The following is a 15,979-nucleotide window of genomic DNA, read 5'->3' on the forward strand; positions in this document are numbered from 1 at the left end:
CATTTGAGACTTATGAAGAAATTTCAACAGCAAATATCCTCATGGGAGACAATGGCATAGTACAAGCTATTGGAATGGGCTCAATTGTTATAGAGATTGTTGTGAAAGGCCGAACCAAGAAGATCACATTGAAGAACGTCTTACATGTACCAAAGATGAAGAAAAACCTCCTCTCGCTGAGTAAACTTGTTTCACATGGTTGTAAAGTACAATTTGATAAGAATGGGTGTTTTGTGAAGACATTGAAAGGAAATCATATTGCAAAGGGCTTTAGAGATGGCAACCTCTACTTCATCAAGTATAACAAGGTGAATGGCGTTGAAATGGCGACATTTGCTGAATTTCCTCAACATCAAGACAAGTTTGGCATTTGGCATCGACGCCTTGGTCATTTGAATGCCAAGAGCATGAAGGAGCTCCAATCCATGGTAAGTAGCTTAGATCTTGGTCATATAAGCCACAATGCTATGATAGTTTCTTGTGAAGGTTGTATTCAAGGCAAACAACAAAGGGCCTTATTTCCAAGTGGAGTTTCAATACGTTGTCAGGGTAGAGAGAGTTTGTCTCAAGAAAATGCTGGGCTTCTGGCTGTCACTAATTACTCAATCAAGCTTGAAAATAAGGGAAGCCCTAAGTTTATATATAATTTTTCTCTTTTTGAGTAATTACACCAAATATACAATCCTCAAGTAACCCACAACTTCCAAAATATGATAAAATCTTCTAAATCCTTGTTTATTCTTATGTGGAGATTTTTCCAAACTTCAACACCTCATATCTCTTAATCCGACCATCCAAAAAAACTGTAATTTTACATGAGGTACTGATGTATTCTTTTTAACTTCTACAAAAACTTTCAACCGCAAATTCATTGCAGATCTTGAGATATCTTGAAATCCCTAACAGCTGCTTCAAACCCTTGTCTTTATACATCCGCGTGCAATTTTCTTCATATCTCACAAAATATAAGCTCAAATGCCACGAAATTTGTATGTATAGCTTTTTAACACAAAATTTTACATTCTCCAAAAAGTTTGAGCCAAAAATTCGTCTGAAAACTCAAGTTATGGCTTCAACTATTACTACAAACAAACCCGCTTACTTACTGCTTTTGATTTGGAAGCATCGCCTTCAACTCCTTACAACTCCTTCATATGAACTCCAAAAGCAATAATGCTTCTATAAAAGATGTAGGCCTTAAAATCGCCGTTCTAGTCGCACCTTCCGATCTTCAAAAGCTGCTGTAAAACTCCTTGTACTCTCAAAAGAGTAACAATATGTCTTAAATAAATACCTTAACTTCAAACGGTTATAACTTTTTCACCTTAACTCCAAATCCTCTAATTTTTGTACACAAATTGTTCTCCAAACCATAAACTTTATAATCCTAGCTTCTAATCTCCGAATGCCTCCTTTGAAGTCGCCGAAACCCTTCTTAAGGTCGCGGGCAGCCTCCTCAAAGCCCATTGGGCATGGTATTCGACGAATAGGGATGAAGTTTCCCATTCCTTGCTTTCATCCCTCCCAATTAGCTTCCTACTAGTTTAGGTTTTCATCCTTGGGTTTCCACCGTTTTCTAAGGTTTCATACTAAACATTTAGGTCCTATATATAAATATATATATATATTAATGTCAAAATCAAAAGAAATAAAGAAATAAAGTAAAGCTTTTTATACCAACTCCTTTTAATTTAATCTACTAGCCATTCTAACATACATCTAGATTTATCAATATATAATATGTTTTAGCTAATTTTTACATACTGTAATCATTTACAGTACGACATTTACCCCCTCCAAACCTGCACATCCTCCGGTATGTGCCACATGTTACTCTTTTTCATCTTCTTGATCTAAATATTGAGGTAAGAATTCTTGAAGGTCTTCTATTTGAAATAATCCATCTCTTTTTCTTAAAAGTTTTCACCCCCTTCCATGCTATTGGATTCTCTTATGATAGCTCCATCTTACTCATGTAAAGTATATGTGGCATTATCATGTATTGTAACCACCACATATAGTCCAAACCATTTTATTGCAAATTTCTTTATAGTACTATGTTGATGCTCAAGGCTGCTATCATAAACTAGAACCCAGTCTCCAATCTCTATAGGCCTAGGCCTCAACCTATGAGTCTTATCAAATCTTTCTTTATTTTTCAATCTTGCTTTCTTTAACTTCTCAGCTGTAATTTGTAGGTCTTCAGGTAACCTACCCAATTGTTGGATTCGAAGCTCTAATAATCTTTTTCTATTTATATCATCTTTCCAAGATAAAAACATCCATGTAGGATAAGTTTCTTCAGCTGGCATCATAGGTTTTTGTCCTAACATTTACTCCATGGGCATATAATGAGTGATAGTACTGTGAGTAGTTCTATCAGCCCATAAAGCAAATAGAAGCAGTTTAGGCCATTGAATTGACTTATCTTTACATGCCTTAACCAATGCATAAATGATAGGAGGATGATCCCTCTCACTCTTTCCATTGGCTTCAGGATTATAAGAAGTAGTCAACTTCAATTGAACTCCATACCTGTTGAAAAATTCTCTTGCTTCAACAGCATCCAATTCTCTTCTATCAGCTCTCATCCTCCCAATGCTATCATATCTACTAAAGATGTCTTCCAATATAAATCTGCATATTGCTTTTGTAGTCTTGGTTGTCAAAGCCCTCTCTTCAACATAATTTGATAGCTCTTCTCTTGCCAAAACTAAATATTTCATATTCCAAAGTCCTAATGGCATAGCTACCAAATCAATCATCCATTGAAAATATATTGAAGGTGGATACGTAGGATGTAATCCATCTCTATACCTAATTTTAGATTGTAGTTGATACTCTTTGCAGGAACTCACAAAGTCTTCTACATCTATGTATAAACCCTTCTACCAATACCTTTCCTTGATCTTAGTATATGTAGCCCAAATTCCTCTATGCCCTACCCAAAGTGTATCATGATATTCTCTTAAAACCTTAAACTTAATTTCAAGATCTCCTACTATCCTCAATGGGATTTTATCTCCTCGTTTTGGCCTCTTTCATAGGAATCCATCTCTGAGCAAATAACCATAGGATTGATGTCTAATATCTTTGAAGGTTTTATCCATCTACCCTTCTTATTTCTTTATTATATTTAAATAAATTCCAATATCCTTCAATCTGCCTTCATACAAACCTTCATAGAATTTTTGAACCTTTTCACCAAAATCCATTCTACTAGTAGCAAATGAATTTTTATAATTCTTCTCTTCTTGATCTTCACCTCCTTCGTGTGCCATTATTTCCTCTTTAAAGGTATATCTAGCTCTAGATAATATATCCGCCACCAAGTTTTCTTTGCCTGTGATATATACTAAAACAGGATTCAATGTTCTTATGTATACTATCCATCTTAACATGGCAGTGTCTGGAGTAGTACAGTTAATTATCATTCCAAGTAATGGCAAACAGTCTGTTTCCAAAACCATACTTATTCCAATCAAATAATTCCTCTCAACCTTTAAAGTGGTGAGTGCTCCCAAAAGCTCTCTTTTAACTTGTGGATAAGTCCTTTGCCTCTTTATAAGAATCCTAGCTCCAAACCTTATAGCAAATCTTCTCCTTTCTACATCATCTTGTCCAATAGCCCATCCAATTGCTATAAGGCTTGTATCTACTGTTACAACCACTGGTCTCTCACATTGATAATCCACTTGTTTAAGCACAGGTGGTGAACTCAACATCTTTTTCAGGTTTTCCATAGCTATTTTTTGTTCTTCTTCCCAAACAAATCCTTTATCCTTCCTTAATAATTTATATAGTGGCTCTCAAATATGGGCAAAGTGAGGCACCCAAATGTGATAGAATACACATGCTCCTAAAAACCTTTTAGTTTCTATAACATTTTTATAAGCCTTCATTCTAGATATAGCATCGATTTTATTAGGGTTTGGTTTCCTACCATACCTGCCATGCATGTGTCCCACCACTAGAATCTCATCAACTCCAAAGCTTGATTTTTCCAAAGATAATGTGAGATTAACTGATTCTAATCTCTCTAATATTCGAGCCACATCTTCAATATGCCTCTTAACAAACTTTCTACAACCTTCAACCTCCATAGTCTCATCCTTGTCTTCTTCTTTATCTCTTTTTATAGGTATATCATCCAAAAATGGTATGGTTTTTTCAGGAATAAATTCTTTCAATATTTGGTTCATAGCATTTTGCATATGAGCCATTGAGTTGGTTGCACCTTGAGGTAAGGTACACATCTTCATTAAACCCAAAGGAGTCTTAATGGTAGTTAAGTCCCTACTCTCTTTAGCCAATTGAAATTGGTCATATTCCGAATATAAGTCTCTAATAGAATAGATATCATGACTTGCAAATTGTTCAGCCACTTCATCTACTATAGGACCTGATCCCTTATTTCGAATAGTTACTCTATTTGCAAGTTGCATATCCTGAATAAACCTTAATGCCCCTAACTTCTTGGGTACTGTGAACCATCTATTAGAATAGGGAGCAATTGAAGGTTCTAAAATACCCATCTTCACCTTTTCTTTTAGTAGTTCTATCAACTTTGGAAGTAAAGCTCTGGGCACAGGTATAGGCTTTAAATCCCATGGAACATGCGGTACAGTAAAGATTACTATAGGTACTACAACATTAGGATCCACAAATCTAATTTCATCAGAAGTTGAGGCAAATGCCTTATCATGCCTAATAAGTATTTTTTAAAATATAAATTTCTCCATTGATGTCAAGAAATCATCCCCTCCAATCTTCAATTTAATTAATGATTCTTGAGTAAATTGATATCCAATTCCAAGTCCTTCTCTTAGACTTGGCTCCTTAATTGCTTGATTGATATGATCCATAGTATCAACTGGTAAATGAGTAGCTATAGGCTTTACCTTTCTTGCTACAGCTTTATATTTAGTTTATACTCTAGCTTCATGTTTCAATCCATAGCTTGTAGCAAGCCCACCAATTACCACTATCTTTTCTAATTCTTTATAATTCTGTCTTGAATATATTTCTACTATAGCATTTCCATCTATACTTATAGCTAAATTTTCAAGAATCTTTATCAAATCATCTTCTAAACCTATTTCTTCTATTACTCCAACTATGGCTTCATCACTTGAAACTAAACCCACTCTTTTTAAGTTTTTTTCTTGTTTCTTCACCCTTCTTCTATATATAGAATCTAGATCTTTAATCTTTCGAATATTCACAAATCCATTACTAGTCAAGTTTAAAAATCCAAAATTCATATTATCTACAATGGGGTTTGCAGATGATTTATTTGCACTCATGTGTCTCCATTCTACAAGGGTGTTTTCTAGAAATCCACAAAGTTGTTTCCTGGCTCCAAAGGCATCCATCTTAATTATTCTCTATGCCTTTCATGAATAGGTTTCACAGTAATAAACTGCACAGCTTTCCTTCCATCCCAACTACAAATCCTAGCATAATGTGAACCATCATCTAAGACTCTAGTTTCCATTCTAGCAGCTTTAATATAAGGTTGACCAAGTATTACTGGATATGTAGCAGAGTTTTGTATGAAGAAATTTTGCTCCACTTCCACATCTCCAGTTCTAATCCTTACAACTGGACAAGCTCCGTATAAATCACCTTGTTGGTTGTTTGCAGCTCTAATTACCCAACCATGATTGATATCAACTGGCCACTTATTTTTCTCATATATTCGCCTTGACATGATATTGATTTCTGATCCATGATCAACTAAAGCCAAAATTGGATCTTTAGAGTCTCCCAACCTCACATATGTCTCTGTAGTAGCTCTAGCCCAATAAAGAACTAAATAGCTATTACTTTCCATTCCATCATTATCACATTTAGAACAAGTATTCACACATGCTTCTTGTGCATTCTTCTTTATTCCAGTAATTTTCATAGATGCACATTTCATTTGATGCTCATCTATAACTTCTTCATATTTATTTAAAGCCTCATTCTCCATATCAACCTTAATTCCAGCTTTTGGTATTACAAATTGTGCAAATACTTGCCCTATCTCTTCTTCCTCATCCATAGTTACCCGAGTATCCAATGCCTCTATCATAATAGCTTCAGCTATCATTTGCCTCTTCCTTTTTATTATATTGATGATCAACTCATGGAAATCTTTTTTAGCTATACTAAGAGCCTCTTTCAGAGTGAATTCATTTTTTTCATCTAAGATCTTTTCCTCTAAAATGCTCTTCACATCTGTAGATGTTTCAATGTCAGATTGAAGCTTATAAGCAGGATTTTTACCTTTAGGTTTGCTTGCAACATCTTTTTCTTTCTCTTTGCTCTTCTCCCACCACTCTTTTGGTAATGGTACACCACCGGGATGAGTAGAAGAAGGCATTTTCTCTGATTTTTGCTCCTTAAAAGCTTCTTTGTTTCTTGGAGATCTCTTCTTATTTTTAGGCTCAATAACATCTTCTTCATGAATAGCCCTACCTCTTTTTTCTTCAACCATGGCATCGTGTAAATCATCATCATATTTATCTCCACATAAATATGCTTTAATACTAATAGCATCAACTAGATTATTCCACCTAGTCATTTTTCTGATAGCTTCAGCTCCACTGATCATGATTTCTGTAGTTAGTAGAGAAATAGCCTTAAGTCCTTTTTGTTCACTTGTAATAGAGTAAGACTCAGCTCCTTCTCCTTGTATGGCATTATTTCTTGATATTTGCTCTTCTACCAATTTTTTCATGCCACCCTTCCCAAAATTAGTCTTTAAAAGCTCATCTGACCTTAAGAGTCTTATCCTGCCCTCTTTGAAGTATACAATACCATCTTTGATTGCACCTTTGTAGCTATCACATTCACCATGCTTGTGATTTGGATAGTCACACCACATACATCTCTCTACAAATCCCTTTGAGCCTTCAATCGTCTTTGATGAATTTGCTATTTGGGATTTCTTCAACTCAGTCATTTCCACCTTCAAATCTTGTATACCCTTGATCAATTTTTCAAGAGTACCATCATTAATAGTCTTGATCATCCTTTGAGGTGGTCCTTGATTCTGAGATGTAGGCACTGGTTCCAATCTGGATATTAAACCACGAGTCTTAATCTTCTATTGTTTAGCCAAAAGTCCCATAGTCTCTTTTACTAGCTTCCAATTATTTATAAAACCACTCTCAGATGTCTTATCTGCTAGATAAAAGAGAAGCTTGTCTTCCAAATATTCATCAGCTGCTTGTAAAAATAATCCAGTTTTCCTTGTTTCCAAGAGCTGCCTCTCTTACCGAGGTAATTGCCCAAACTTGATCTCAAATTCCTTGATTAATTCATTTGGAGTCAATTAATTCCTTGGCCTTTACTCAATCCACTCCGAAAAAGTCTGTCTTGTCATTCTTTTTGAATCTTCTTCAAAAAATTCATCTTTCAAGAGTTCTTCAAATTTCTTCGATGATATAGTCTCAGAATGTAACTCTTGCACCCTTTCTTTGAATTCTGGTACCACTGCCAAATCAAAGGTGGTAATCATCTTCATCTCTGAAACTTGATGCACCTCCATTTCACATGTATAAATCCTCAAGAACTTGGTGATATTCCATCCATCAAACCTCTCAACTTTGTCCACTACTACTTGTAAGGCCTTAGTAGTGTTTCTATCCCCTCCATGCACCTGTTGCCTTTCTTCCATAAATTGAGCAAATGCCTTGAATAAATCATCGGCACCCACTCCTCCTGATAATCCAAATCCTGGATTTTGATCTTGCATTTCAACTTGTTGAAAAATCAGTGCCTTAAGGCTCTCTCAATGGAAGCACCAATATGTCGGGGTAGAGAGAGTTTGCCTCAAGAAAATGCTGGGCTTCTGGCTGTCACTAATTATTCAATCAAGCTTGAAAATAAGGGAAGCCCTAAGTTTATATATAATTTTTCTCTTTTTGAGTAATTACACCAAATATACAATCCTCAAGTAACCCACAACTTCCAAAATATGATAAAATCTTCTAAATCCTTGTTTATTCTTATGTGGAGATTTTTCCAAACTTCAACACCTCATATCTCTTAATCCGACCATCCAAAAAAACTGTAATTTTACATGAGGTACTGATGTATTCTTTTTAACTTCTACAAAAACTTTCAACCGTAAATTCATTGCAGATCTTGAGATATCTTGAAATCCCTAACAGCTGCTTCAAACCCTTGTCTTTATACATCCGCGTGCAATTTTCTTCATATCTCACAAAATATAAGCTCAAATACCACGAAATTTGTATGTATAGCTTTTTAACACAAAATTTTACATTCTCCAAAAAGTTTGAGCCAAAAATTCGTCTGAAAACTCAAGTTATGGCTTCAACTATTACTACAAACAAACCCGCTTACTTATTGCTTTTGATTTGGAAGCATCGCCTTCAACTCCTTACAACTCCTTCATATGAACTCCAAAAGCAATAATGCTTCCATAAAAGATGTAGGCCTTAAAATCGCCGTTCCAGTCGCACCTTCCGATCTTCAAAAGCTGCTGTAAAACTCCTTGTACTCTCAAAAGAGTAACAATATGTCTTAAATAAATACCTTAACTTCAAACGGTTATAACTTTTTCACCCTAACTCCAAATCCTCTAATTTTTGTACACAAATTGTTCTCCAAATCCTAAACTTTATAATCCTAGCTTCTAATCTCCGAATGCCTCCTTTGAAGTCGCCGAAATCCTTCTTAAGGTCGCGGGCAGCCTCCTCAAAGCCCATTGGGCATGGTATTCGACGAATAGGGATGAAGTTTCCCATTCCTTACTTTCATCCCTCCCAATTAGCTTCCTACTAGTTTAGGTTTTCATCCATAGGTTTCCACCGTTTTCCAAGGTTTCATACTAAACATTTAGGTCCTATATATAAATATATATATATATATATATATATATTAATGTCAAAATCAAAAGAAATAAAGAAATAAAGTAAAGCTTTTTATACCAACTCCTTTTAATTTAATCCACTAGCCATTCTAACATACATCTAGATTTATCAACATATAATATATTTTAGCTAATTTTTACATACTGTAAGCATTTACAGTACGACAACGTGCATCCAAGTTATTAGAGATTGTCCATTCTGATGTTTGTAGACCTATGAGGATGCCATCAATAGGAGGTGTAAGATATTTTGTCACATTCATTGATGACTTTTCAAAGAAAGTATGGATTTTCATCCTCAAAGCAAAGAGTGAGTGTTTCATAAGGTGTAAAGAATTTAAGACACTTGTAGAGAAGCAATGTGAATGCAAAATCAAGATATTGTGTAAAGATAATAGAGGTGAGTATATGTCAAAGCAATTCAATGATTTCTTAAAATTTCATGGTATTTCAAGACAAACCTCCACTCTTTATACTCCTCAACAAAATTGAGTTGCTGAAAGAGCAAATCGAACCATTGTAGACATGGCAAGGAGTATACTTCATGCACAACACCTTAGACATGAGTTTTGGATGGAAGCAGTGGTGAATGCAGTATACACAAGAAATAGGTGTCCTACAACTGTACTTACATCAATGACACCAGAAGAAGCTTAGAGTGAGAGAAAACCTTGTATTTCTCACATGAGGACCTTTGGATGTTGTGATTGTCGTTTTACTTACTCTAACTAATCTAATCAGAGTAAACTTGTATAGAGGAATTCGAACATAGGGAAAGAATACCGCATGAGCTTACACGTTAGGGTCACACAATTAACTGTATTCCGCACTACTTAAAACAATAAAGAAACACTACAAGACTTTTTTCTACTAATGAAACCCTTTCATTAACCGATAACTACTAAATGTAATCTGCACTGTCTCAAAAGTCCACACAAAACATATAAATTCCATCCAACACCAGGAATAACCAATCTTACTCAATTAATCTGACTTTACACAATTTCTGTTTTTTCAGATTTCTTCGGTCCGAACACACATAATTTTCAATTAATCACGATCCTAATCTTCTAGTTATAACCAATCTTTACAAAATCTGATAACAACTTTCAAATTTCTCTCCTTCAATCACACAATACTTCAGTTACACACCAAATATCTCATAAATTATTTCCCTGATTTATTCCACAAATTCTTTTTACAGTATTCAGAACTTTAAACAACAAAACAAAAAAATAAGAGACAGCACCAAGCTTATCCCGGCTCATACTATCACAGTCTGGCCCTCGGCTCACAACTCTCACAGCGATGGCCCTCGGCTTACGACTCTCACAGTCTGGCCCTTACTTCCTCTCTCCCATCCTGCTTATGCTACCACGAGATACCAACTGCTACATCTCTAATGAAAACTGTTTTTTCTAACTATTCATCTATTTTACCTACTGAACTATCTTTTCAACAGTCATCTATCTCTGTTTACACTATAAACTAAGTATCTACAATTCAACAAATAACTACTTATTCTACATAGCCCCACTCTCATCTGTGCAGCGTCTTCGCAAACATAGAACCGATACATAACTAAAAAAAAACTTCTCCAAAATTTCTATTTATTTGATACACCTAATTGATCAATTACTACATTATCTGTTATTGGTTCCACCGATTCTGGCTCTAGTGGTACGTCTTCATCCTCTTCCAATATTTCAAGTGACTTCTTTCTCAACTGGGCTGAAAGATCTTCATTGTATTCTCCCAATTCACGAACCTGAGCTTCCAGTTTCAGGATCTGGGCATCGCAAAGTTCCAACTGATGTTGCTGCGGACTCATCCCTTCTGAGACATCTTCAATCGACACTTGAGATTGGCTCCTCACAATTAACTCTTTCGTCAATTTTGACACCTCATTTTGTAAAACTTCAATTTCAGACCTCATTTTTCCCGTTTCACATGTCAATTGGTCACACAATAATGCTTTCTCTGTTGCCAATAACTCAGTCTTGTCCACTTCCGCTTCCAATTGGCATTTGAACTTCTCCCGTTCCAAATCCTATGACTTCTTATTCTGAATCAATTCGTCCCATTGTCCTTCCACAATCCGTGAAATCTGTTCTTTTTCCTTTGTCCAAGCCTCATATTCGAGAACCGATTTTCACTCCAGGACCAACTTGGCTTCTTCAATTTCTTGAATCCTCAGTTCTTGTTCCCTAATTTTTCAATTTTGATCCGATATCATTTTTTTATTGTCCTCCCAATCCCGTTTACTTCTGTCTTCTATATCCAATGCTCGTACCATACAATGTATTTGCGAAATGTGCTTCAATATGGCATTTTTAAGAGATACTCCTTCAGGTAATCGACCTTCTGGAAACGCCAACTGGTTGATATCTATCAATAATGGGACTTGATTCTTCTCTTCCATCGCAACACCACTTGGAACCCGTCCCGCTTTGATAACCGGAGCTACCCCTTGAACCACTGTACGACTTGATTTTCTAATTTTGTGTATTACATCCGCTGCATTAAGATTCTGTGCCAACAAATTTCGTTCTCTCTGCAAAGGTGCTGACACTGATATAGGGTTTTTCTCTTCTGACGATAGTTGACGTAATGTGTGCACGATGACAACATACACATAATTTGAACAAAGCAAGGATGTGAACTTTTCCAATTTGAACTTGGCTCCTATCTCCTCATGAATACAAGTAGCTATGTAAGGTGCCCAGTTGAACACCATCCCTTCAAATGCCCCTACTGCTGCATACAATAATCGTTTTGATACATATGTGGGGTGTCGGTACAATCCTAACCGCCTCAGCACGAATCGCAACCATTCTACATATTCTGATGTAATCGCGTCCTGAGTCCGCCATCCTTGGCTCCTTTCAAAGGATGACATTCCTCCCTTGAAATATCTACCTGGGCTGAAATCGCTTGACTCATCAGTCCCTACTGCCATCTCTCCAATGGGAAGAAATAACACCTTTTCCAGGATTGTTTCATCAATCCCAATAATTCGCCCTTCAACAACACTCGATCCATCCTCGGGGTCGTAATTCTCAATGTATTCTTCCACTAATGACACATTGATTGATGGTAAACGCTCTGAATGGTGCAAACACTGGAACAACTTCGCAGTCCAAAATCCCTTATTTTTCTCTGCGTCCAACAGATTTCTAACTTCATCGGCTCCATATTAGTAATGATTATCACAGCCGATGGTTTTGCTGTGCGTTTAGCTCTCACATTCCGGCCACTTTCATCTCTGTCTCCAGCTCTCTTGGTACTTTCAATCGCCGTGACTCAAACGCTTACAGGTCTTAACTGTCAATGCGACTCTCCAGTATGCCCGAAACACTAAAATGAAACACAAATAAGCAACAACAGAATATAACACCACAGAATAACCCTTAATAGGAGCCCCACTCCTATTCTATTACCTAGTGATGAGAACGATAACATGGTACCCATATTGTCCATTTCTCACTTTCTTCGTATCTGACACAATAGCGATAACTAAATATCCTTGCAGCCACCTCTACGCCTTATACCATAATTAGGTCCCTCCTGAGTCCATTCGAAGTCCCTTCCCCTCAAATGAAATAAAACCCGTCCCGGGTTTTAGGTATTATATAACCGTAAACGATTCCCATTAATGCGGGTACTGAAATGATGGCCCGTGAAATCCTCCAATTGAACAGATCCATTAGAAAATCCTTCAATTACGCGATATGGTCCATGCCAGCGAACTTGAAATTTTCCCAAAAAATGATTGAATCGGCTGTCATACAGCAATACCAAATCATTGGGCATAAAACACTTCGGCCATAGTTTACTATCATAGTAACTCTTCTTCCATTTATAAGTGGCTTCCATGTGGAATAGAGCGACAGCCCGTATTTCATCCAATTCCTCCAATTTCATCAACCGAGTATATCATACCCAACGCCTCTCGTTCAGTAGTAGTATAATTACGTTCGACAGCCACCAATTGTCGACTGACATAATATATGGGATGATCTAATCCCTTATCATCCTTCTGGCTTAACACCGAGCCAATAGCAACATTGGATGCATCAACATACACATGAAATGGCTTTGTCCAACAAGGAGCCACCAATATTGGTGCAGAGACCAATTTTGACTTTAAGACCTTGAAGGCTACAGTACATTCCTTGGTCAAGAGAGGACTAGTACCATCAGACGGAGGTTTCTTCAGTAAGTTCGTTAAAGGTTGACAAATAACCGCAAACGAACTTATAAATCATCGATAATAACTGACATGACTAACGAACCCTCGAACACTAGAGACTGTCTCCGGTCTGGGCAAGTTTATGATATGCTACACTTTTTCAGGATCCGTAGCAATACCACGACTGAAAACAATATGGCCCAATAATTTTCCAGACGGAATACCAAATTGGTACTTCTCCGAATTCAACGATATCCCAAATTTGGCACACTGAGCCAAACATTTGCCTAAACAATGAAGATGATCTTGTTTGGTATTGAATGTACAAAAGTCATCTAAAAAGATCTCCATAAACATCCGGAGATAGTCTTGAAAAGCCTGAGTCATCACGTGTTGGAACGTGGCTGGGGCGTTACATAACCCAAAAGGCATCACGCGATAAGCAAATGTGCCCCAATCCGTAGTAAAGGCTATCTTGAGCTGATCTTCTTTTGTAATTTGAACTTGATTATACCCGGAGAAACCATCGAGAAATGAATAGCATTCGTGACCGGCGATGGCATCTAATATACTATTCGTGAATGGTAACAGAAAGTAATCTTTCTTGGTGGCTGCATTAAGTTTCCGAAAATCTTGACAAATTTGGATTTTTCCATTCTTTTTCGGCACCATCACAATTGGAGAAATCCACTCACTATTTGGTATCGGATAAATGAAACCCACCGCAAGAAGCTTGTCCAATTCTTCCTTCACCATAAGGAAATATTTAGGATTAAAGCGATGTTGCCTCTGGCGTACCAGTTTAGCGTTTTCTTCTAATATGATACGATGTTCACAGACATCAGCGGGGATACCTTGTAGATCATCATAAGTCCAAACAAAAGCAGATTTATGATATAAGAAAAAGTCTGTCCAACAGGTCAACTCTTATTCCTTAATACCTTTGTAGACCTTAATTAGCCGAGGTTCGGCCGTAGTCACTAAATTAATAGTTTGACATATAGGTTCAACAACAATACTCTGTTTCAATTCTTGCAGTGATTTAAAGTTACTCGGTATGTCTGACATATGCGAAGTAACGAATCCCGTCTCGAGGGCACTAACATGGTGCACATCGTGCCGAGGTTTTCAGTCAATACTAATATAAGCAGAGTTTTCCGAATCCTTCGGATATATCAAGTACTCCCTCGGACCTCCACATTGGTACACCACCTCAAGGTGCTGTGTTGCCTCCACATTAGCCTCCGTACTCGATACTTCTGTGTCATCCTCAGAGCTAAGCTTTTCGTTTGACATCAATTCAGATACTGGCAACTGAGACTCCCCGTGATAGCGTACTGGGTACATTTGTAACACCATTTTATCTACGCCCTTACCAATTGTCAAAGTACCCTGACCCCAATCGTTCTTGGCCCTTGCTTGATACAGCCAAGGTCGTCCCAATAAAATAGGGTACGATAAAGTTGAACGTTGTAAGCGAAAGATAATGTAGTCAATTTCATATGCAATACCTGCAATTATAGTTTGAACACTTCGTAAAATACCCATTGGCTTAACTCGGCTATGATCTACCATCCGTAATACCAATGTCGTGGAGACTAATTGTTCCAAATCTAAAGCATCCATTGTATCAGCGTTCATTAAATTGACGCTGGAACCTCCATCTACTTGGATGCCAGAGATCAGAACACCATCAATCGAAACATCAATGGTTGGTGCGCCTAGATCAGGGTTCATACTAACTTCACAAACTTCCATATTACAATGTCGATGTCTTATTAGAGATGAATTCAAGGTGGAACGACACTCTGGTGCGACTGCTAAAAGTTGCTTCATAGAAATTCAAGGCCGAATAGCATCCAAATCCTTTAAAATGTCGTAGGGTTCCATATTTAGGATAATTTCCAATGCCCTCTTCCGTTTCATGGGTTTGAGTTTAACTCCGTGAGATAAATTATTCTGCCGCCCTAGCCTTGGAATTGGAACAGCAGCTTGAGCTTCCTTGGGACTACCTTTCCCAAGGGGATCTTTCAACGAATATGATGCTTCTTGGAACTATGGTGGGAATAGACCAGCTCGAGACGGAACTCAAGACTCCGTAATTGGGACCTCATTGGGCTTCGCAACCAAATCAGGACTCAAGACTTTTCAAGTGTCAAGACCTGAATGGGATGGATCCGTAATTGGGTGTGATTGGTCCTTTCCTTTTTGCTGACTCTTAGTAAGAATGGTATGGACACATTCCACCCGATTTACTGGAGAGTCTTGAGGACCTCGATTTATCCCCTCTATTTTTCCTGGACTCTAGATCTACTGATCCCGATTATTGAAATTGAATGGAGCATTACATTGCTGATACGTATGCCTTGACTGCTTGCAATTCCCACAAACTGGCGCATAATCGTCACTGGCTCTTGGATTGGGACATTCATTGGCATAATGACCAATCTGTCTACAATGGAAACAACGCAATGGCCTTTTTGCACCCCCATCAGGCATATTAGGTGTCTCCACCGGTATATACCTACTAGATTTATTCCATGTAGGTTGAGAAAACGATCCTGGTTGTCCCGGTTGTACTTGGTTCAATGGCATCGATGGAGCATATGGCTGATACCTATGCTGCTCCTTACCATAGTTCTGAAGATTTGATACAAACCCCTGATTATAAGTGGAATTTTGAAAATGATTGACTGCTCGATTTTGTCGGTTAGATCGATTTCCATGCCATCCAAACGTATTTCCTATTTGAACTTGATTGATATTCCATGGAGTTGGTGGAATCATGGTCCGATTACTGAATTGTTGTTGTCTTTGCAAATTCCAACAATTAGCAGTTAAGTGCTTGCCTCCACAAAATGTACATTTACCCAACACTTGTGAAGGTGACGAGCATT

This window comes from Physcomitrium patens, chromosome 26 (assembly GCF_059467195.1).
Source record: "Physcomitrium patens ecotype Gransden chromosome 26, ASM5946719v1, whole genome shotgun sequence".
NCBI classification, from domain to species: domain Eukaryota; kingdom Viridiplantae; phylum Streptophyta; class Bryopsida; order Funariales; family Funariaceae; genus Physcomitrium; species Physcomitrium patens.